This window comes from Cynocephalus volans, chromosome Y (genome assembly GCF_027409185.1).
Source record: "Cynocephalus volans isolate mCynVol1 chromosome Y, mCynVol1.pri, whole genome shotgun sequence".
NCBI classification, from domain to species: Eukaryota; Metazoa; Chordata; class Mammalia; order Dermoptera; family Cynocephalidae; genus Cynocephalus; species Cynocephalus volans.
This window is the reverse complement of record NC_084479.1, coordinates 8,595,724-8,619,015: the sequence shown is the minus strand read 5'-3', so window position 1 is coordinate 8,619,015 and position 23,292 is coordinate 8,595,724. Positions and strand designations below refer to the sequence as shown.

The 23,292-nt window shown below is 37.4% G+C and overlaps 1 pseudogene; it reads right to left on the bottom strand.

Moving 5' to 3' along the window:
• Window positions 1-250: 250 nt before the first annotated feature.
• The window catches only part of LOC134368976 (tryptophan--tRNA ligase, cytoplasmic-like), a 51,199-nt pseudogene continuing 28,157 nt past the window's right edge, over window positions 251-23,292 (bottom strand).

The window sequence follows — 23,292 nt, the reverse complement described above, 5'->3', positions numbered from 1 at the left end:
TGGCACTGGGGCCAACTCTAAGGCCCCAGAGTGAAAGGAAGTGCACACAGCCCAGCAGCTATCAAGGTGAGTGAAGACCCATGTGGCACTGGAGCTCATTCTTAGGCCAGGAGGGAAGCAACCACAGCAAGCTGCTGCCAAGGTGAACCAAGACCTGCATGGCACTGGGGCTCAGTGTAAGGCCCGGGAGGGAATTGCCCACAGCCCAGCAGCCATTGAGGTGAGCTGACACAGGAACAGCCCAAGTGGCTCAGTCTATGGCCACAGAAAGCTGGAACAAGAGCCAAGCAGGTGTAATATAGACACCACTACACCTTCTGTCACCACAAGGAAAGTTCACCACAGTTGCCACCAGGGCCACACTACAAGTAACCTGCTGCTCACTTGACTACACTGATTCAAGAGGAGTCACCAGTAAAGCCTGCAAATGGAGGAGGATATCTTTATCCTCATAGCCAACCCCAGAGTAACAATTGTGTGAAGCAAGTCCCCTACCAGATGACCAAACGTCAGTGAAAAAACACTAGAACTACAAAAAAACAAAAACCAAAAAAATCAAGAAGATTTGACATCGCCAAAGGAAGAGAGTAATGCTCAAATTCCAGATGCATTAGAACAAGGAATCCTTGAAATGTCAGAAAAGGGATTCCAAGCAATGATCTTAAGAAAGCATGAAGAAATAAAAGAAGACTCAACAAAAACACAGGGAAACAAGAAAAAAAAAATATGAAGAGGAAAATTTACAGAGATTAATACCAGAACTCCTAGAAACAAAAGGTTCACTCAATAAAATAAAAAACACAAAGAGAGCTTGAGCAGTAAGGTAGAGCAAGCAGAAAAAAGAATTGCAGATCTCAAAGATGGGTTTTGGTTTTTTAAAAAATAATTCAGGCAGACAAAGTAATAAAGAAAAAAGAAGTTAAAATAATGAAGAAAATCTAAGAGAGATAGCAGACAACTTCAAGTGTCCTAATATCCAAATTGTGGATATTCCAAAAAGGGAGGAAAAAGGAAAAGATATTGAAAACCTGTTCCAGTAAATGATAACAGAAAATTTCCCAGATGGGTCTCCAAACAGATTCAATCCAAAAAGATTCTCTCTAAGACATATTATAGTTAAACTTGCAAGGCCCAAAGACAAAGAGAGAATTACAAAAGCAACAAGCAAAAAGCATCAAGTCGCCTAAAACAGAATCCATGTCAGACTAACAGCAGACTTCTCAACTGAAATCCTGCAAGCCAGAAGAGTGTGGAATGATATATCCAAAACACTGAAGGAAAAAAATTGCCAACCAAGAATTCTTTACCCAGCAAGCCTCTCCATCAGAAATGAGGGAGAAATAGTGTATTCCCAGACAAACAAAAATAGTGGGTGTTCACTACCACATGACCAGCCCTGTAAGAAATTCTCAAGGGAGTCCTTCATCTGGAATCTGAGTAATGAGACCACTACCACAAATACAGAAAAAAGAGCAAAACCCACCATTAAAAGAAAAATGCCAGCAAGAAAAAAAAAGAAGCTAAAACTTGCAACCTTAAATGTTCAACTAACATTGAAGAAGATAAGCAAAAGGGAAGATAATGACCAAAAGATATTTAAAACATCTAAATAAAAACCAATTAAGTGACAGGAATTAAACAATACCTGTCAATAAGTACTCTAAATGTGAAGGGATAAAACTCCCCATTCAAAAGACATAGACTAATGATTGGATTAAAAAGCCAGACCCAAGTATATGCTGTCTTCAAGAGACCCACCTCATGTGTAGAGACACACACAGACTAAAAGTGAAGCTATGGAAAAAGATATGCCAGGCAATCGGAAACCAAAAATTAGCAGGAGTATCTATTCTCATATCAGGTAAAACAGACTTTAAACCAAAAAAAAAAAAAAAGAATAAAAAGAAAAAAGAAAAACAAAGAAGACCGCTATATAATGATAAAAGGATCTATCCAGATAGAAGACATAACAGTCATAAATATGTGTGCACCCAATATTGGAGCACCCAGATATATAAAGCAAACACTCTTAGACCTAAAGAAAGAAATAGGCCATAATACATTAATAGTAGGTGACCTGAAAACCCCTCTCTCAGTATGGGATAGATCTTCCAGACAACAAATAAAATAAAATAAAATAAAATAAAATAAAATAAAATACCTAGGAATTAACTCAACCAAGAACGTGAAAGATCCCTACAATGAGAACTATAAACCACTACTGAAAGAAATTAAAGAAGACACAAAAAGATGGAAAGACATTCCATGCTCTTGGATTGGAAAAATTAACATTGTGAAACTGTCTATACTACCCAAAGAAATCTATAGATTCAATGCAATCCCCATCAAAATGCTAATGACATCCTTTACAGAAATGGAAAAAACAATCTCAATATTCATATGGAACAACAAAAGACCCCAAATAGCCAAAGCAATCCTGAGCAAAAAAAACCCTTCATATTATACTACAAAGCTATACTAACCAAAATAGCATGGTACTGGCATAAAAATAGACAGACCAGTGGAGAAGAATAGAGAACCCCTTGGCCTTACAGCCATCTGGTATTGGACAAAGACAACAAAAACATGCATTGGGGATAAGACTGCCTCTTAAATTAGTGCTGGGAAAATTGGATATCCATTTGCAGAAGAATGAAACAACATGCATTGCTCACCATATACTAAAGTCAACTCAAAAAGGATTAAAGACTTGGATATAAGACCTGAAACTGTAAAATTACTAAGGAAGAATAAGGCAAAACACTTCAGGAACTAGGTCTGGGCACAGACTTTATGACATGAGTCAAAAGCACAAACAACAAAAAATAAACAAATGGGACTATATCAAACTGAAAAGATTCTGCACAGCAAAGGAAACAATCAACAGAGTGAAATGACACCCTACAGAGTGGGAGAAAATTTTTCCTAACTATGCATCCAACAAGGGATTAATATCCATAATACACAAGGAACACAAAGAACTACACAGTAAAAAACAAATAACCCAATCAAAAAATGGGCAAAGGAAATGAATAGACATTTTTCAAAGGAAGACATACTAATAGTCAAGGTACGTTTAAAAACGCTTAACATCACAAGTCATCACAGAAATGCAAATTAAACCCACATTGAGATATCATCTCACCACAGTTGGACTGGCTATAATCAAAAGGATAGAGAATAACAAATGCTGGTGAGGGTGTGGAGAGAAGGGAATGCTCCTACATTGTTGGTGGGAGTGTAAATTAGTACAACCACTATGGGAAACAGTATAGAGTTTTCTCAAACTACAGATAGATCTTCCATATGATCTAGCAATCACACTTCTGGGCATATACCCCAGAGGAATGGAAATCACCATGTGAAAGGAGTACCTGCACTCCCATGTCCATCGCAGCTCTTTTTACGACAGCCAAGATATGGAAACTGCAGAGATGTCCATCTATGGATGACTGGATAAGCAAAATGTGGTATATATACACCATGGAATATGGCTCTGCCCAAAAAAAAAAAAAAAAAAAAAAACAACGAAATTCTCCCAATAGTGACAACATGGACAAGCTTGGCTAATCTTATGGTGAGTGAAATAAGCAAAGCACAGATGGATAAAAAGTGGATGTACTCACACATAAGTGGGAGCTAAGAGAGAAAGAAGGAAAGAAAGAAAGAATACAGAGGTGTGTTGGACTTGCAGAGGGAGAGAGCGTACCTAGGAATACAAAGTGGAGTTAGGAAAAGGTGGATGGGGCGGGAGGTTGGGGATGATTGGTTGGGGGACATGTGGTACAATTGCAATTTGTAGGGCCAGCCTTTAGCTCACTTGGGAGAGTGTGGTGCTGATAACACCAAGGCCACAGGTTCAGATCCCTATATAGGAATGGCTGGTCAGCTCATTTGGGAGAGTATGGTGCTGACAACACCAAGTCAAGGGTTAAGATCCCCTTACCGGTCATCTTTTAAAACAAATAAGCAAACAAATGCAAAACAATTGCAATTTGTGTTAATGGGCCTGCTGGCTGTATGGATCTGGCTTTCACATCTTGAGCATGAGGTGTGACAGTCAGCTTTTTATCTCATGAATATTCATAATCAATAAAAAGAAACCCCCCACCCCAAACCCACAAACATACAATTCTCCCCGCCCAACAAAAGCTAGACCAAACCCTATGCTACCTCGAAGAAACTCACCTCACCCATCAAGATACATGCAGAGCAGTAGTTAAGGGTTGGACAAACACAGACCTTGCAAATGTAAAATATAGTCCTGCAGCACAAAGTAGCCTTATGTTAGGCTAAATAGACATTATTTATTTATTTTTAATCATGTTTAGTATTTTAAATTTTATTTTTTTATTTTATCAGTATGCAATGTCATTGATTTTCATGTCCCTTTACCAATTCCTTCTTTTCCTCCATCCCTCTCCACTTTCCCCCAAATCAACAACACAGCTGTTCACTTGTCTTAACAAACTCAAGGAATTTTTGTGATTGTTGTGTCATTGTTCCTCCAGCCCTCCGTTTGTTCATATATTTATTTCTACATTTTAATTAGCTCCCATGTATAAGTGAGAACTTGAGGTATTTCTCTTCCTTTGACTGACTTACTTCACTTAATTTAATTTTCTCTAAGTCCATACATGTTGCTGCAAATGGTGTAGTTATACCACATTTTCCTTACCCATTCATCCAATGATGATAGGCTGGTTGCAACTCTTGGCTATTGTAAATAGTGCTGCAATAACGGGAGTACAGGTATCCCTTCAACGTGATGATTTCCATTCCTCTGTGTATATTCCCAGCAGTGGAATAGTTGGATCATAGGGTAGATCTCTCTGTAATTGTTTGAGAAATCTCTATACCATTTTCCATAAAAGCTACACCATTTTGCAGCCCCCCAACAGTGTAGGAGCATTCCTTTTTCTCCGAATCCTTACCAGCGTTTATCATTCTCAGTCTTTTAGATATTAGCCATCCTAACTGGAGTGAGATGGTATCTCAGTTTGGTTTTGATTTGCATTTCCCGGATGCTGAGTGATGTTGAGCATTTTGTCATGTGTCTGTTGGCCATTCATTTACCTTCTTTTGAGAGATGTGTCTTCAGCTTCTTTTCTGATTTTTTTTATTGAGTTGCTTGATTTTGCTGATAAGCTGTTTGCATTCCTGGTATATTCTGGATATTAATCCTTTGTCAGATGTATATTTTGCAAATATTTTCTCCCACTCTGTTGGTAATCTTTTCACTGTTATTGCTTCTGTGGGTGTGCAGAAGCTTTTCATTTTGATATTATCCCATTTGTTCACTTTTCCTTTGGTCGCCTGTGCTTTTGTAATCATATTCATAAAGTCTCTATCCAATCATACTAACTGGAGTGTTTCCCCTATGTTTTCTTTAAGGAGTTTTATTGTTTCGGGAAATATATTTAATTCTTTAATCCATTTTGTGTTGATTTTGGTATACGGTAAGAGGTACGGGTCTAGTTTCATTCCCCTACATATGAATGTCCAATTTTCCCAGCACCATTTACTGAAGAGGCAGTCTCTTCACCAGTGTGTAGTCTTGGTGCCTTTGTCAGAGATCAGATGGCTGTAGGTTCATGGGTTGATCTCTAGATTCTCTATTCAGTTCCATTGGTCTATGTGTCTGTTTTCATGCCAGTATTATACTGTTTTGGTTATTATTGCTTTGTATTCTAGTTTAAAGTCAAGTAGTGATATGCCTCTGGCTTTATTTATTTATTTAATTTTTGCCCAGTATTGCTTTGGCTACTCATGGTCTTTTATTATTCCATATGAATGTCAGGATTGTTTCTTCCAATTCTGAGAAAAATGTCACTGGAGTTTTGACCTTGACGGGTACTGCACTGAATGTTTAGATTGCTTTGGGTAGTATGGATATGTTAACAATGTTAATTCTTCCAATCTAAGAGCATGGGACATCTTCCCATCTTCTTATGTCCTCTTTAATTTCAGTCAGCTGTGTTTTGTCATCCTCATCAAAGGGATTTTTCACATCCTTGGTTAACTTGATTCTTAGGATTTTTTTTTTTTTTGTCAATATTGTAAATGGGCTAGCTTTCTTGATTTCTCTTTCTGTTAGTTCATTTTTGAGTATAGAAATGCTACTGTTTGGGGATGTTGATTATATATCCTCCAAAGTTGCAGAAATCGTTTATTAACTCTAAGAGGTTTTTTTTTTTTTTTTGTAGTCTTATGTTGTTCTATACATAGGATCATATCATCTGCAAACAGGGACAGTTTGACTTCATCTTTTTCAATCTGGATGCCTTTTATTTCCTTCTCTTTCCTGGATTACTCTGGCTAGTACTTCCAACACCATTTTGAATATGAGTGGCAACACTGGGCATCCTTGTCTTGTTCTTGTTCTTACAGGAAAACCTCTCAACATTTCCCCATTCAGGATGATATTGGCAGTGGGATTTTCATATATGGTTTTTAATTCTGTTGAGACTCTTTTCTCCTACACCCAATTCATAGAGAGCCTTCCTCATGAACCTGTATTCAATATTGTAAAATGCTTTTCAGTATCTATAGAGATGATTATGTGGCTTTTGTTTTTGAGTTTGTTGATGTGGTGTATCACATTTATTGATTTACATATGTTGAACAAATGTTGCTTCCCTGGGATGAATTCCACTTGATTACGTTGTTTAACTTTATGTATGTGTTGCTGTATTCTATTAACTAGTGTTTTATTGAGGATTTTTGCATCTACATTCATCAAAGACATTGGCCTTCAGTTGTTTTTCTTGTTGTTGTTGTATCTTTGTGTGGTTTTGGTGTCAGGGTGATGTTTACCTCATAGAATAAGTTTGGGAGAATGGTCTCTGTTTCAATCTTTTGGAATAGTTTGTAGAGAAATGGTATGAATAGTTCTTTAAAGGTTTGGTAGAATTCTGTTCCAAAGGTTGTTGGGAGACTGCTGAGAGCAGCTTCAATCTCTTTGTTATATTTCTGTTCAGATTTTTTATGTCTTTCAGTTTCGGTAGTTTGAATGTCAAAAAAAAACATACATTTATCTTGATTTTCAAATCTGTTGGCATATAGTTGTTTATAGTAGTTTCTAATGATTCCTTGTATTTCTGAGGTATCAGTTGTAATACCACCTTTTTCATTTTGCATTTTTATTTCTGTCTTCTCTCTTCTTTTTTTAGTTAGCCTTGCTAATGGTTTGTCAATTTTATTTGTCTTTTCAATCCATGTTGTTGCAAATGGCAGTATTTCATTCGTTTTTATAGCTGAGTAGTATTCCATTGTGTAGATGTACCACATTTTCCGTACCCACTCATCCGATGATGGACATTAGGGCTGGTTCCAACTCTTGGCTATTGTAAAGAGTGCTGCGATGAACATTGGGGAACAGGTATACCTTCGACTTGATGATTTCCATTCCTCTGAGTATATTCCCAGCAGTGGGATAGCTGGGCCACATGGCAGATCTATCGGCAATTGTTTGAGGAACCTCCATACCATTTTCCATAGAGGCTGCACCATTTTGCAGTCCCACCAAAAATGTATGAGTGTTCCTTTTCCTCCGCAACCTCGCCAGCATTTAGTGTTCAGAGTCTTTTGGACTTTAGCCATCCGAACTGGGGTAAGATGGTATCTCAGTGTAGTTTTGATTTGCATTTCCCTGATGCTGAGTGATGTTGAGCATTTTTTCATGTGTCTGTTGGCCATTTGTATATCTTCCTTAGAGAAATGCCTATTTAGCTCTTTTGCCCATTTTTCAATTGGGTTGCTTGTTTTTTTCTTGTAAAGTTTTTTGAGTTCCTTGTATATTCTGGATATTAATCCTTTGTCAGATGTGTATTTGCAAACATTTTCTCCCACTCTGTTGGTTGTCTTTTAACTCTGTTAATTGTTTCTTTTGCTGTGCAGAAGCTTTTTAGTTTGATATAATTCCATTTGTTTATTTTTCCTTTGGTTGCCCGTGCTTTTGGGGTCGTATTCATGAAGTCTGTGTCCAGTCCTAATTCCTGAAGTGTCTCTCCTTTCTTTTCTTTAAGAAGTTTTATTGTTTCAGGGTGTATATTTAATTCTTTAATCGATTTTGAGTTGACATTAGGGTATGGTGAAAGGTATGGGTCTAGTTTCATTCTCCTGCATATTGATGTCCAGTTCTACCAGTACCATTTGCTAAAGAGGCAGTCTCTTCCCCAGTGTACAAGCTTGGTGTCTTTGTTAAGGATCAGATGGCTGTAGGTGTGTGGGTTGATTTCTGGATGCACTATTCTATTCCATTGATCAGTGTGTCTGTTTTTATGCCAGTACCACATTGTTTTGGTTATTATAGCTTTGTAGTATAGTTTAAACTCAGGTAGTGTTATGCCTCCAGCTTTATTTATTTTTTGCTCAGCGTTGCTTTGGGTATGCATGGTCTCTTCTTATTCCATATAAATGTCTGGATAGTTCTTTCCATTTCTAAGAATAATGTCATTGGAATTTTGGTGGGGATTGCATTGAATGTGTATATCACTTTGGGTAGTATGGACATTTTCGCTATGTTGATTCTTCCAACCCAAGAGCATGGGATATCTTTCCATCTTCTTGTATCCTCTCTAATTTCTCTCAGCAGTGGTTTGTAGTTCTCATTATAGAGATTTTTCACATCCTTGGTTAACTCAATTCCTAAGTATTTTATTTTTTTGGTGGCTATTGTAAATGGGTAAGCTTTCTTGATTTCTCTTTCTGCATGTTCACTATTGGAGAATAGAAATGCTACTGATTTTTGTGTGTTGATTTTGTATCCTGCTACTGTGCTGAAATCATTTATCACCTCCAAGAGGTTTTTTTGTAGAGGCTTTAGGCTGTTCGATATATAGGATCATGTCGTCTGCAAACAGGGACAGTTTGACTTCTTTTTTTCCAATCTGGATCCCCTTTATTTCCTTCTCTTCTCTGATTGCTCTGGCTAGTACTTCCAACACTATGTTGAATAGTAGTGGTGAGAGTGGGCATCCTTGTGTAGTTCCTATTCTTAAAGGAAAAGCTTGCAGCTATTTGCCATTCAGGATGATATTGGCAGTTGGTTTATCCTATATGGCTTCAATTATGTGGAGATACTTTCCATCTATACCTAACTTATAGAGGGTCTTTGTCATGGATGAATGTTGAATTTTATCATATGCTTTTTCAGCATCTATAGAGATGATCATATGGTCCTTGTGTTTGATTTTATTAATATGGTGTATCACATTTATTGATTTGCATATGTTGAACCAACCTTGCATCCCTGGGATGAATCCCACTTGTTCGTGTTAAATAATTTTATGTATGTGTTGTTGTATTTTGTTTGCTAGTATTTTATTGAGGATTTTTGCATCTATATTCATCAAGGATATCGACCTGTAGTTTTCTTTTTTGGTTATATATTTACCTGGTTTTGGTAACAGGATGATGTTTGCTTCATAGAATGAGTTTGGGAGATTTGCGTCTGTTTCAAACTTTTGGAGCAGTTTGCAAAGAATCGGTGTCAATTCCTCTTTGAATGTTTGGTAAAATTCTGCTGTGAATCCATCTGGTCCTGGGCTTTTCTTTGTTGGGAGCTTTCTGATAACAGCTTCAATCTACTTTATTGTTATTTGTCTGTTCAGATTTTCTATATCTTCTTGGCTCAGTTTTGGGAGCTTGTGTGTGTCCAGAAATTTATCCATTTCCTCCAGATTTTCAAACTTGGTGGCATATAGTTGTTTATAGTAGTCTTGAATGATTCCTTGTATTTCAGATGAATCAGTTGTAATATCACCTTTTTCACTTCTAATTTTTGTTATTTGAATCTTCTCTCCTTGTTTTTTGTTAGCCATGCTAATGGTTTGTCAATTTCATTTATGTTTTCAAAAAAGCAACTTTTGAATTCATCGATCTTTTGTATTGTATTTTCAGTTTCAATTTCATTAAGTTCTGCTCTGATCTTAATGATTTTTTTCTGTCTGCTAACTTTAGGTTTGTATTGTTCCTGTTTTTCTAAGTCTTTAAGGTGAAGTGCTAGGTTGTTCTCTTGCCATTTTTCCATTCTTCTGAGGTGAGCATTTAATGCAATAAATTTCCCCCTTAATACTGCTTTTGCAGTATCCCACAGGTATTGGTATGATGTATCATTGTTTTCATTAGTTTCAATAAATTTTTTGATTTCCTGCTTGATTTCTTCTTGGACCCATATGTCATTAAGTAGAATACTATTTACTTTCCATGTGTTTATATAGTTTCCAGAATTTCGTTTGTTATTGATTTCTAGTTTTAATCCATTGTGGTCTGAGAAAATACACGGGATAATTCCAATTTTTTTGAATTTGTTGAGACGATTTGTGACCTATTATATGATCTATCCTGGAGAATGATCCATGTGCTGATGAGAAGAATGAATGTTCTGAGGTTGTTGGATGGAATGTTGTGTAGATATCTGCCATGTCCAACTGGTCTAGAGTATTGTTTAGATCTTGTGTTTCTCTGCTGATTCTTTGCCTAGATGATCTGTCCAATATTGACAGGGGGGTTTTCAGGTCCCCTGCTATTATGGTATTAGTGTCTATTTCCTTCTTTAGGTCTAATAGAGTTTGTTTTATAAATCTGGCTGCTCCAACATTGGGTATGTGTGTACTTGGGATTGTTATGTCTTCCTTAGGGATCAGTTCTTTTATCACTATTTAGTGTCCCTCGTTGTCTCTTTTTATAGTTTTTAGCTTAAAGTCTACTTTGTCAGATATAATAGCTACTCCAGCTCGTTTTTCTTTTTTGTTTGCATGGTAAATCTTTTCCACACTTTCACTCTTAGTCTATGTGAGTCTTTATGGGTGAGGTGGGTCTCTTGAAGGCAGCATATAGTTGGGTCTTCCTTTTTAATCCAGTCAGCCAGTCTGTGTCTTTTGATTGGGGAATTGAAGCCTTTTCCATTAAGAGTTGTTATTGAAAAGTGTTGATTTATTCCTAGCATTTTATTGATTGTTGTTTGGTTGTCTTAGGTGTCTTTTGTTCCTTGCTTTCTGATTTACTCCTTGTTTTCTGTGTTTGTTGGTTCCTTAGGTTGTAGATAGCCTTTTTGTTTGTTTGTTTTCTCTTCCTGAATGCCATTTTTATTATACTAGTGGGTTTAGATTTTTCTTGGGAAAAATAAAAATGGCAGTGGTAGTTATTTTTCAGGAACCAAACCCAGTACTCCCTTGAGAATTTCTTCTAAGGGTGGTTGTGTGGTGGTGAACTCCTGCAGTTTTTGTTTGTCTGAGAAATATACTATTTACCCTTCATTTCGGAAGGACAGCCTTGCAGGGTAGAGTCTTCTTGGCTGGCAATCTCTGTCTTTTAATATTTTGAATGTATAATCCCATTCCCTTCTGACTTTTAGTTTTTGTGATGAAAAGTCTGATCTTAGTCTGATTGGGGCTCCTTTATAGATGATTTGACACTTCTCTTTTGCAGCTTTTAAGATTCTCTCTTTGTCTTTGAGTTTTGCCAGTCTGACTATAATATGTATTGGAGAAGACCTTTTTGGGTTGAATACATATAGGGATCTTTGAGTTTCCTGATTCTGAAGATCTGTGTCTTTTCCTATACCTGAGAAGTTTTCTGCCACTATTTTGTTGAATATGTTTTCAATGCAATCTCCTTTTTCCTCCCCTTCTGGAATACCCATGACTCGGATATTTGAGCACTCAATGTTGTCTGATATCTCTCTCAGATTTTCTTCAATGCCTTTGATTCTTTTTTCTTTTTCTTTTTCTTTCTTTCTTTTTCTTTTTTTTTTTGTCTGCTTGTGTTATTTCAAACAGCTCATCCTCAAGTTCAGAGCTTCTCTCTTCAACTTCCACAAGCCTGCTGGTTAAACTCTCCGTTATGTTTTTTATTTCTTCAGTTTGGCAGGTTCTGGTACATTTTTTTTTTTCAGAGCATTGATTTCCTTTTACATTTCCTCTTTCAGGTCCTGTATACTTTTCCTCGTTTCATCATGATGTCTAGCTGAGTTTTCTTGTATCTCATTCACTTTCCTTAGAATTATCACTCAAAATTCCTTGTCAGTCATTTCAAGGGCTTCTTTTTCTATAGGATCTAGTGCTTGAGATTTATTATCTTTAGGTAGTGTAGTTTTTTGATTTTTCATATTTCTGGTATCTTTTCTTTGATGTTTATTCATTGTGGCAGGGGTTTTCACAGTCCACAGGTTTGACACTATTGACTAACATGTTGCTATGGTTGCCAATTTGGCATGGCTACCTCAGTGACTATTCAGTTGGCCACTACTGCCTTGCATGTGTGGTTGCCTTGGGTCTTGGGCCTCTCCGGGAGCCACCTCTCTGGTCCGTTTGGACTCTGCCGGGCTTCTGGGTGACAGGGCGGTACCGCAGGGTGTCTCTCCTGCTGCTGCTGCTTCCGCTGCTGCTAACGCCACTGCCACCGGCTCCACTGCCGCCGGCTCCACTTCTGCCACTTCCTCCGCTCCTGCCTCCACCGCTGGTGCTGCTTCCCCCGCTTGTGCCGCTGGTGATGCTTCTGCTGCCGCCACTGCTGCCTCTACCGCTGGCACTGCTTCTGGCGCTGCTGCTGCTTTCGAGGGCTCCACTGCTGCCGCTGCCATTGTCACTGGCTTCTCCGCCACTGCCGCCGGTTCCTCCGCTGTTGCCACTGCTCCCGGTTCCTCCGCTGTTGCCGCTGCTGCCAGCTCTGCTGCCACTGGTTCCTCCACTGCTGCCACTGCCACAGCTATCGCTGGTGACGCTGGCGCTGCTGCCGCTGGCGCCGCTTCCGCTGCTGTTGAGGGCACCGCTGCCACCGGCTCCTCCGCTGCTGCCAGTTCCTCCACTGCTGCCGCTCAAAGGCCCATCCTTTTCCTCGTCTAGAGCTGGTTTCTAAAGCTCTGAGGAGGGGCCACATGGACCTTGTTGTCGTTTCTCCCAGGTGGCTTCAATAAATTTTTTGATTTCCTGTTTAATTTCTTCTTGGACCCATATGTCTTTGAGTAGAATGCTATTTAATTTCCATGAATTTGTATTTTCCAGAGTTTTGTTTTTTATTGATTTCTAGTTTTAACGTGTTATGGTCTGAAAAAATACATGGAATAATTCCTTTTTTTTTTTTAATTTGTGGAGATTTAATTTGTGACATAACATGTAGTCTATCCTGGAGAATGTCCCATGTGCTGATTAATATTCTGAGTTTGTTGGATGAGGTATTCTGAGTTTGTTGGATGAACTATTCTGTAGATATCTGTCAAGTCCAGTGGTCTAAAGTGTTGTTTAGATCTTGTGTTTCTCTGTTGATTCTTTCCCTAGGTGATCTGTTCAATGTTGAGAGTGGGGTGTTCAGGTCCTTTGTTATTGTGGTATTTGTGTCTATGTCTTTCTTTTTGCCTTTTTAAATTTTTATCATTATTATTATTATTGTATAAAGACTATTTTATCTGATATAAGAATAGCTACTCCACCTCTTTTTTTGTTTGTATTTTCATGGTGTAACTTTTTCCATCCTTTCACTCTTAGTCTATGTGTGTCTTTAGAGGTGAGGTGGATCTCTAGAAGGCAGTATATAGTTGGGTCCATTTTTAAATCAGGCAGTCAGTCTATGTCTTTTGACTGGGGGATTCAATCCTTTTATATTGACTTATTATTGAAAGGTGTTGATTTACTCTTGGCATTATATTGATTTTTATTTGGATGTTTTAAATATCTTTTGTTACTTTCTTTCTGACTTACTGTTTGTCTTTTGTGTTTGTTGGTTTCTTGGAATAGTTCATAAACTTTTTTCTCTCTTTTTTGTTAACGTTTTATTTTACTGGTGGGTTTTGTTGTTTCTTAAGTATTCATGGTAATTGTTGTTGTTTTTCAGGCACCAGACCCAGTACTTCCTTGAGAGTTTCTTGTAAGGGTGTTCATGTGGTAGCGACCTCCCACAGTTTTTACTTGTTTGGGAAATGTACTATTTGTCCTTCATTTTGGAAGGATAGCCTTGCTGGGTAAAGTATTATTGGCTGGCAATTATTGTCTTTTAGTATTTTGAATATATCATCCCATTCTTTTCTGGCTGTTAGGGTTTCTGATGTTAGTCTGATAGGGATTCCCTTATAGGTGACTTCATGCTTCTCTCTAGTAGCTTTTAAGATTCTCTGTCTTTGAGTTTTGCCAGTTTAGCTATGGCATGTCTTAGAGAGGCCCCTTTTGGTTCGAATATTTTGGGGGATCTTTGAGCCTCCTGATCTGAAAATCTGTCTCTCTCCCTATGCCTGGGAAATTTTCTGCCATTATTTCATTGAATATGTTTTCAATGCCATTTTCTTTTTCCTCCCCCTCTGGAATACTCATGATTTGGATATTTGAATGCTTAAGGTTGTCTGTTATCTTTCTTAGATTTTCTTCAAGTTTCTAAATTCTTTTTTATTTTCTTTGTTTTCTTTTCTTTCTTCCTTCCTTCTTCCTTCTTCTTCTTCTTCTTCTTTCTCCTTCTTTCCTCCTCCTCCTTTTTGTCTCCCTGTGTTATTTTGAACAAGCCATCCTGAAAGTCATAAATTCTCACTTCTTGTTCTAGCCTGCTTGTTAAGCTCTTCAATGTGTCTTATTTCACTGAATGAGTCCTTCAGCTCTACAAGCTCTGCTACATTCTTTTTCAGGGCATTGATTCCTTTTTACATTTCCTCTTTCAGGTCCTGTGTTCTTTTCTCATTTCATTGCATTGTCTGAGTCTTCTTTTATCTCATTTAGCGTCCTTAGAATTGCTGCTTGAAATTCCTTGTCATTTCAAGGACTTCCTGTTGTATAGGATCTAGAAATTGAGTTATTAGATGCCTTGGGTGGTTTCATAATTTCTTGGTTTTTCTTATTTCTAGTATCTCTCTGTTGGTGTTTAGTCATTGTGGCAGAGGCTATCACAGTCTACTCATTCTGCAGAAATATCAGGGAGTTCTTTGGAAACTCAGCTGCCTATTGCTGCCTTGGGACCCAGATGTTGGTGCCTGGGCCTCTCTCAGGGTTGGGGACCCAACTGTCATGACCTAGATTCCACACAGAGGATGCCAGGACTCATTGCCACTGATTTGGGGCCCAGGGATCAGCAGCTTGGGCCTCTCTCAGGTGTGATGACTCTCCTGGCATGACCTGGATCCTGCACATAGGGAGGGATTCTGTTCTTCTTAAAAAGTTCTGCCTGCAGATCACAGGGCAACAGAGGTCATGGTGGAACCAGTTGGGTGTTCTGGAGCAGAGGACAGGGAGCTGTAGAGACCTGCCAAAGATCAGGTTTCTAATACATGAAGTTTTGGGGTACACATTTGACCAATAGCAATTAGTATTATTATTTGATTTTGTTTATAATCGTAAAGCAATGATTGCATATGTTAAAGAGTCACAGTGGGATGTTTTGATATATGTTTAAAATGTCAAATAATTAAATCCAGCTAATTTAGAAATCCATCACTTCACATATTATTTTTGTGGTGAAAACTTTAAGATCTACTCAACAATTGTGAAGTAAACAGGGTGTTATTTATGAGTTATTATTCTTGTCTTTTTATCAATATTGTCTTATTGTAACTCTGTACACTTTTTCTTTCTTTCTTGATGGCTGGCCAGCACAGGGATGAAACCATGGACCTTGGTGTTACTGGCACCATACTCTAACCAAGTGAGGTAACTGGCCAGCTGTCCTCTTTGACTATCATCTTCCCTTTCTCCATTTATGTCCTCCCCCAGTCTCTAGTAACAATTATTCTACTCTCTGCTTCTATGAGTTTTTTAGATTCCACATATAAGTTAGACCATGCAGTATTTGTCTTTCTGTGTCTGTCTTAGTTTACTTAGCATAATATCTTCAAGTTTAATCCATTTTGCCACAAATGACCAAATTTCTCCCTTTTCTAAGGCTGAGTAGAATTCCATTGTGTATATATCACAGCTTCTTAATCTTGTACTTTCTTTGTGTCTTATTGGTATAAGATTCTAAATGTCCTTTCATGGGAAGAAATTTCTTCCATTCTGCAATTCACTTTTTCCTTTTAAAACATCTTTTTTTTTAAACTGCATTTGGTATATTTTCTACATTTAATTGTTTTGCTATGTTTGATTTTATTACTTTACACCTATTGCTCATGCTTTATATTATTATTATTTATATGTTTGAAATTATATATGGTATCACTATTTTCCATATTTTTATTTAGTTTTAGTCATTTAAAAAAAATTTTTATTGATAAATAATTGTACACATTTGTGAGTTACAATGTGATGTTTTGATACATGTATACATTGTATAATGATCAAATCAGGCTAATTAGCATATTTATCACCTCAAACATTAATCATTTTATGTTGGGGGAATATTAAAAATTCTCTCTTCTAGCTATTTTAAATATACAATATTGTATTGTTCAGTATAGCCACCTATTGTTTGATAGAATACATGAACTTTTTCTTCATTCCTAATTGTAATTTTGTATGTGTTCTCCAACCTCTCCCCATCTTTCCTCTTCTGTGCCCTTCCCAGTCTCTAGTAAACATTGTTTTATTTACTACTTCTGTAATATCAATTTTTCAAATTCCACATATAAGTGTAAAAATGTGGTTTTTGCCTTTCTGTGGACTTGCCATAGTAGCATTCATTTTTATCCATGGTAGTGCAGATGACAGGATTTTATTCTTTTAAGGCTAAAGAGTATCCAATTGTGTATAGAAATAACATTTTCTTTATTCATTCATCTATTGTTGGACATTTCAATTAATTCTGTATCTTGACTTTTGAGAATAATGCTGCAATAAACATGGGTGTGCATATCCTACCATATATTGATTTTATTATTTATGAATATATACCAAGTAGTGACATTGCTGAATCATAGTAGCTTTATTCTTCCTCTTTTTTTGTGTGCCAATTTTAAATACAGTTTTACTTAAGACATTGTATTTTCCACTTATAATACAGTGCTTATAAAATGCAGTATTATTTCCTTTTTTGTGCATATGGTTATATTCAAGAATTGAGAATGCCCAGTAATTTAACTAAAGCTGTTCAAGTTTCAAATTGCCACAGAATTTACCACAAATTTGGTCCTTCAATGTTTTACTGTGTTGGACTGTGTAGGGTTAGAAATCTTGATTCTCATTTGATTTTAGTATAGGGCTTTTAGGTAAATGCATATATAGGGCCAAAGACCTCGGATAGGAGACCAAGTCTAGAGATAGAGAGCAAAAGCCCATTTAATCCTAATTAAATAACGTTGATTGTCATTTGATTTTTAGAATAGGGTTTTTAGGTAAATACATATTGGAGCAAAAGCCCTTTTTAGGGGGGCCACAGCTTGCAGATAGGGGGCCACAGCCCATCTAATCAACTCTAATCACTGCTTAGGTATGGGATTGCATACTTCAATAATTTTAGAGCTAACAGGTGGTTGTCATACCAATACTTTTAAGAGATTTTAAGAATTGCTGAAGGAAAAGATGTGAAAAAAATATTTGTTAGAGGCAAGCAAGCTGTCTGTTGGGAGAAATTTAGAGATACTTGTACTTAGATTTTATCATAAGAATGCAATGCCTGCTTAAGGAGAGGTTATGCTTTAGATAATGAGCCAGTTTGACCAACTTAGCTTTTCACTAATTGTGCTTTGGAACGTCACATTGTTAATTTTATTGATGTTACTGGTTTCCATTGCTTAAGCTATGCTTAGCCATAGATAACTTTTATAAAACTGCCCATGTCCTTGTGTCCTTTTGTAATGATTGGATCAACTGAATTTTCTTGTGAAACTTCCTTGTCTTTACGATAAAATGCAAAAGCTAACTTTGAATGGGGGCTGTACCCATTGTTTTCTGGGATACAGACCCTCTGGGCTTCTGAATGCATTCATAGTGCTTTGAGTAATTCTTTTTGCATCTCTGTTACACAGAGAGAAGCATAACATTGGACAGTGCTACATCTATCTTGGGGTTGCTTAATTACCTCTTCAGTGGTGGACCCCGAGGAACTACCACCATAGGGAGGAGCTCCCCCACCAGGGAAGCCACCAAGCATTCCTCCTGGTATGCTTCCTGCTCTCTGGTATATCTTGGTAATCATGGGGTTGTAGACTTTGTCCAGCTGTACATTTGATCTCAAAGATTCCATCCTCAGAAAATAGGAATAATACATCATCAGGAATAGGAGGTGTCACCTCCTAAGTCAAAAATCAGCTAATTTCTTTCAGTTCCAACCTTTTTGTCTAAGCCATGAGGAATAGCAGCAGCAGTTGCCTAGCTGATTATTCTAACTACATTGAGACTAAGTTCTTTCAGCATCTTCTGTACCTGGCACCAAGTCATTAAAGCAAGCTGGCACACTGACCACAGTATTGGTAACAGTCTCCCCAAGGTTGGATTCTACAATTTCCTTCATCTTTGACAATACCGTAGACAACACTTCTAAATAGAAACTTTTTGTCTCTCCCTTTCATTCTGCTTGGATTTGGGCCTTTCTGCATTATTCACCACCATCAACGCCAGTACTTCATATCAGACTGGACAATGGCATCATCAAATCTATGTCCAATCAGATGCTAGGCATCAAAAACTGTCTTGGGGGGATTCGTTGCAACTCAATTCTTTGCTGCATCACCTATCAATTTTTTTTATGTCAGCAACATAGCCTGAGGTGGTTCCCCTAATCTTTAAGCAGTTATCTCTACTTTTCCATTCTGGAAGATATCCACATGTGAGTAGGTGGTACCAAGATCAATGCCAACTTCAGCTCCCTTAGACATATTTGCCTGTGTCTAAGCCCACCTCAGCTGGCAAAAAGCACATGAACTGCCACCAAAGCTGCCACCGTGTTCAATGGGAGATAGTTTTATTCTTAATGTTTTGAGAAATGTCCATACTGTTTTTAATAATGGTTGTACTAATCTACATTCCAATAAGCAGTATAAAAGATTTCACCACAGGGCCAACCCCATGGCACACTCGGGAGAATGCGGCGCTGGGAGCGCAGCAGCACTCCTGCCGCGGGTTCGGATCCTATATAGGGATGGCCGGTGCGCTCACTGGCTGAGCACGGTGCAGTCGGTTACAAAATAGACAAAAAAAAAAAAAAAAAAAAAAAAGATTTTACCACATCCCTGCCAACAGTTATTTTTTGTCTTTTTGATAATAGCCATTCTAATTAAAGTGAAGTGACATTGTGATTTTTAATTTGCACTTAGCTGATGATCAATGATGTTTAGCATTTTTCATATACCTGCTGGTCATTCGCATGTCTTTTTACCCCCAGAAATTTCTCATTTTGAGGACTTTTGCTCATTTTTAACGTGATTGTTGTACTATTGAGCTGAGTTTCTCATATTTTTTTGGCTATTAACCCTTCATCAAATATACACTTTACAAACATTTTCTCTCATTGTTGGTTGTCTCTTCATCTGCTGAATGTTTACCCTGATGTTCAGAAGCTTTCTAGTTTGATATAATCCCTTTGTCTATTTTTGCTTTTGTTTCCTGTGTTTTGGATATCTTATTCAAAAAATCCTTGACCAGTTCAATGTCATGACACATTTTTCTATGTTTTCTTCTAGTAGTTATGAGTCAGAAGTTTTACATTAAAGTGTTTAATCATTTTAAGTTTATTTTTGTATATTGTGACAGTAAGTGTCCAGTTTTGGTTTTCTGCATGTGAATAATTTCTCCAGCACCATTTATGAAAGATATTATTATTTTCAAAGTATGCATTTTTATGGCCTTCGTAAAAACTCAGTTGGCTGTAGATGTGTGGATTTATTTCTTGGCTCTCTGTTGTCTCTGTGTCTGTTTTTGTATCAGTACCATTCTGTTCTGTTACTATAGTTTTGTAGTATATTTTGAAGTCAGGTATTGTGATGCCTTCAGCTTTGGGGTTTATTTTCCTCTGCAAGATTACTTTGGCTGTTGGTGGTTTTTCATGTTTTCACATAAATTTTAGAATTTTAAAAATATTTCTGTGAAGAATATCATTGGTATTTTGACAGAGATTGCATTTTAGTTGCAGATCACTTTGAGCAGTATGAACATTTTAACAATATTAATTTATCCAATTTGTGAACACAAGAAATCTTTTGATTTATTTATAGCCTCTTTACTTTATTTCATGAATGTTTTATAGTTTTTGTGTATAGATCTTTCTCCTACTGGTTGTTTATTCCTAGGTATATAATTTTTTGTAGCTATTGTAAATAGGATGGTTTCTTAAATTGCTTTTTTAGATAGTGCACTACTAGACTATTAGAATTCTAATTTTTGTGTATTAATTATGTATCCTTCAACTTTGCTGAATTTGTTTATTAGTTCTAAGTTGTTTTTTGCAAAGTCTTTCACGTTGTCTACATATGCGATTACACAATCTTGCAAAAATTAAAAAATTGACTTCCTTCCAATTTGGATGCCTGTAGTTTTCCATTTTCTTATGCATTTATTGATTTTGGTATCAACACCAATCTTGCAAATGAATTTGGAAGAATTTTCGTTCTCTCAAATTTTCTGTGGTAGTTTGAGAAAAATTGGTATTAGTTATTTTTTTAAATCAGCGGTAGAATTCAGCAGTAAAGCCAATAGGTCCTAGAATTTTCTTTGATGACAGCCTTTTTAATACTGATTAAACTTTATTATTACTCATTATTAATCTGTTCAGATTTTTTATGTCTTCATAATTTGATCTTAGTAGGCTTTTGTGCCCAGCTATTTATTTCTTCTAGGTTATCAGATTTTTGTAAGTGTAGGTGTTCACAGTATTGTCTTATGTTTCATTGTATGTGTGTGGCATCATTTGTAATGCCAACGTTATCTTTTATTTTATTTATTTGAATCTTTTCTTTTTATTTCTCAGTTTGTCTGACTAAAGGTTTGTAAATTTTATTGATTTTTTTCAAAAAAACAACTCATTTATTGGCCTTTTGTATTTTTTTGTCTCTATTTTGTCTGCTCTCATCTTTTTTTTTCCTTTCATTAACTACAGGTTTTATTCATTCTTGTTTTTCTAGTTCCTTAGGTGCTACATTAGGTTGTTCATTTGACCTTTCTAATTTTTTTTTAAGTTTTTATTGAATTAAAACTGATTATACATGTCGGGGTTCAACATTGAGATATGTTGATCAAATCATTATTACTAGCATATGTATTGTTACAAATTGTAATTATTTTTTATGTCCCTGGTCCCATCCCCCTCTTAGCAATTACACTAGATTTCTTCTCTCCTTCTGAAAGAATAATGGTTACTCTGTTGATTTGTTGCCTAGGTGATCTGTCCAATGCTGAGAGGTGTGGTCAGGTCTCCCAATATTATCATAGAACAGATGCTTCTTCAGTCACTCTGAGATGGGTGTCTGGTCCCCTTCTTCATGCCTCAGGTCTGTAGGCAGGCCCCAAGGAGCTGACATGGTGTGCCTGGCTGTAAGATGGTGGTCTGGTCCCCTTCTCCATCCCTCAGTTCCATGGGCAGACCCCAAAGTGCTGTTGTGGTGTGCCTGGCTGTGAGAGAGGGGTCTGGTCCACAGTATGCCTGGATGTGGGAGTGGGGGTCTGGTGCCCGACTCCATACCTCATGTCCCCTGGTGGGCCCCAAGGTGCTGGTGTTGTGCCTGGGCCCAAACTAATTTTTGTTCTTTGCTTTCTTCTTAAATGGGGAAGCAGTACATAAGCTGTGTGGTTGAGCCAAGTTGCTATTTTGCTGCCGTTTCCCTAGGGAAGACTTGTTGTGCAGCTGAGTGTTTAATGGCTGACCTTATAGGTACTTCCAGGTCTCCAGAGACCTGATAAACCTGGGTTGTGTAGAAACTCTGATCTGGGCCTAAGTTTTTTCATCAAACTGCACCCACACAATTCTGCATTCCCAACCAGTGTCCTCTGAGCAGTCCTGTGCTGATTGGGGGTCAGATTGGCTGTCCTTGCTGTGTTCCAGTGTTCTCCAGGTGGGCCTGTCTCCCCACCACCTGTGCTCCAAACACTTCCCATGGGATGGGCCCTGCACTGGTCCCTTGCGGTGACTTACCAGCCTCTGAATGGCTCCCCTTGTATAGCTGTTCTGGCTCCACACACCTGCATGGAGCAGGTACTCTATTAGTGTTCTTGCTGTCCTGGGCCCACCAAGGCTCTTTTCTCACCTGCCACCTCCAAGTATCTCCATCTGAAGGGCACAGCTGTGGCTTCTTCTGGTTTCTGCTCCGAGTGCTCAGCAGCTGGAGCCTTAAAGTGGGGGTGGCCTGAAACACTCAGAGTTTTTTCTTTCTCTCATAGTGTTTTCTCCTGCCTTCATGAACTCCATAGGTCTCGCCTCCTCTTCCACTGAGCTCTGCTTGGCCCCTTTGTGGCTGTTAAATTTTTATAGTTGTAAATTGGTTGATTTGTGGGAGAGAGTGAATCTGAGGACCATCTATTCTGCCATCTTGACAGAAACCCATGATCTAATTTTTTGATGTAGACATATATTGCTATAAACTTTCCTCAGAGTATTGGTTCTATCACTGCCCTTATGTTTTGGTAATGTCTTTTCATTAACATATTTTTCTCTATTTTTTTGACTGTCCTTTTAATTTGTTGATTCATTGGTTGTTCAAGAGCACGTTGCATAATTTCTGTGTATTTGTATAATTTCTGAAGTTCCTCCTGTTGTTGATTTCTTATTTTATACCATTGTGGTCAAAACTAATATTTAATATAACTATTTTTTAAAAGTTGTTAAGACTTGGGCCAACCCCGTGGCGCACTTGGGAGAGTGCAGCGCTGGGAGCACAGCGACGCTCCCGCTGCGGGTTCAGATCCTATATAGGAATGGCCGGTGTGCTCACTGGCTGAGTACCGGTCACGAAAAAGACAAAAAAAAAAAGTTGTTAAGACTTGTTTTTTTGGCTTAATATAAAGTCTATCTTGGAGAACGGGTTTTTTTGCCCTGGAGAAAAATGTATATTCTACTGTAGTTGAATGTTAAGTTCTGTGTGTATCTGTTAGGTTAATTTGCTCTATTGTATAACTTAATTTCTGCATTTCCTAATTAATTTTCTCCCAAGTTGATCTGTTTATTATTAAAGGTGGGGTTTTGAAGTCCCTGGATATTATATTGATATTTATTTCTCCCTTTATATCCATTAATATCCATTTTATATGTTTAGGTGTTCCAGTGGGTGCATATATATTAATAAAAGTTATGTCTCCTTGTTGAATTGTACTTTAATAAGTAATATTTTTTTGGTCTCATGACTATTTTGCTCAATACAGTATTGTTACAAATTGTAATTATTCTTTATGTCCCTTGTCCCATCCCCCTCTTAGCAATTACACTAGATTTCTTCTCTCCTTCTGAAAGAATAAT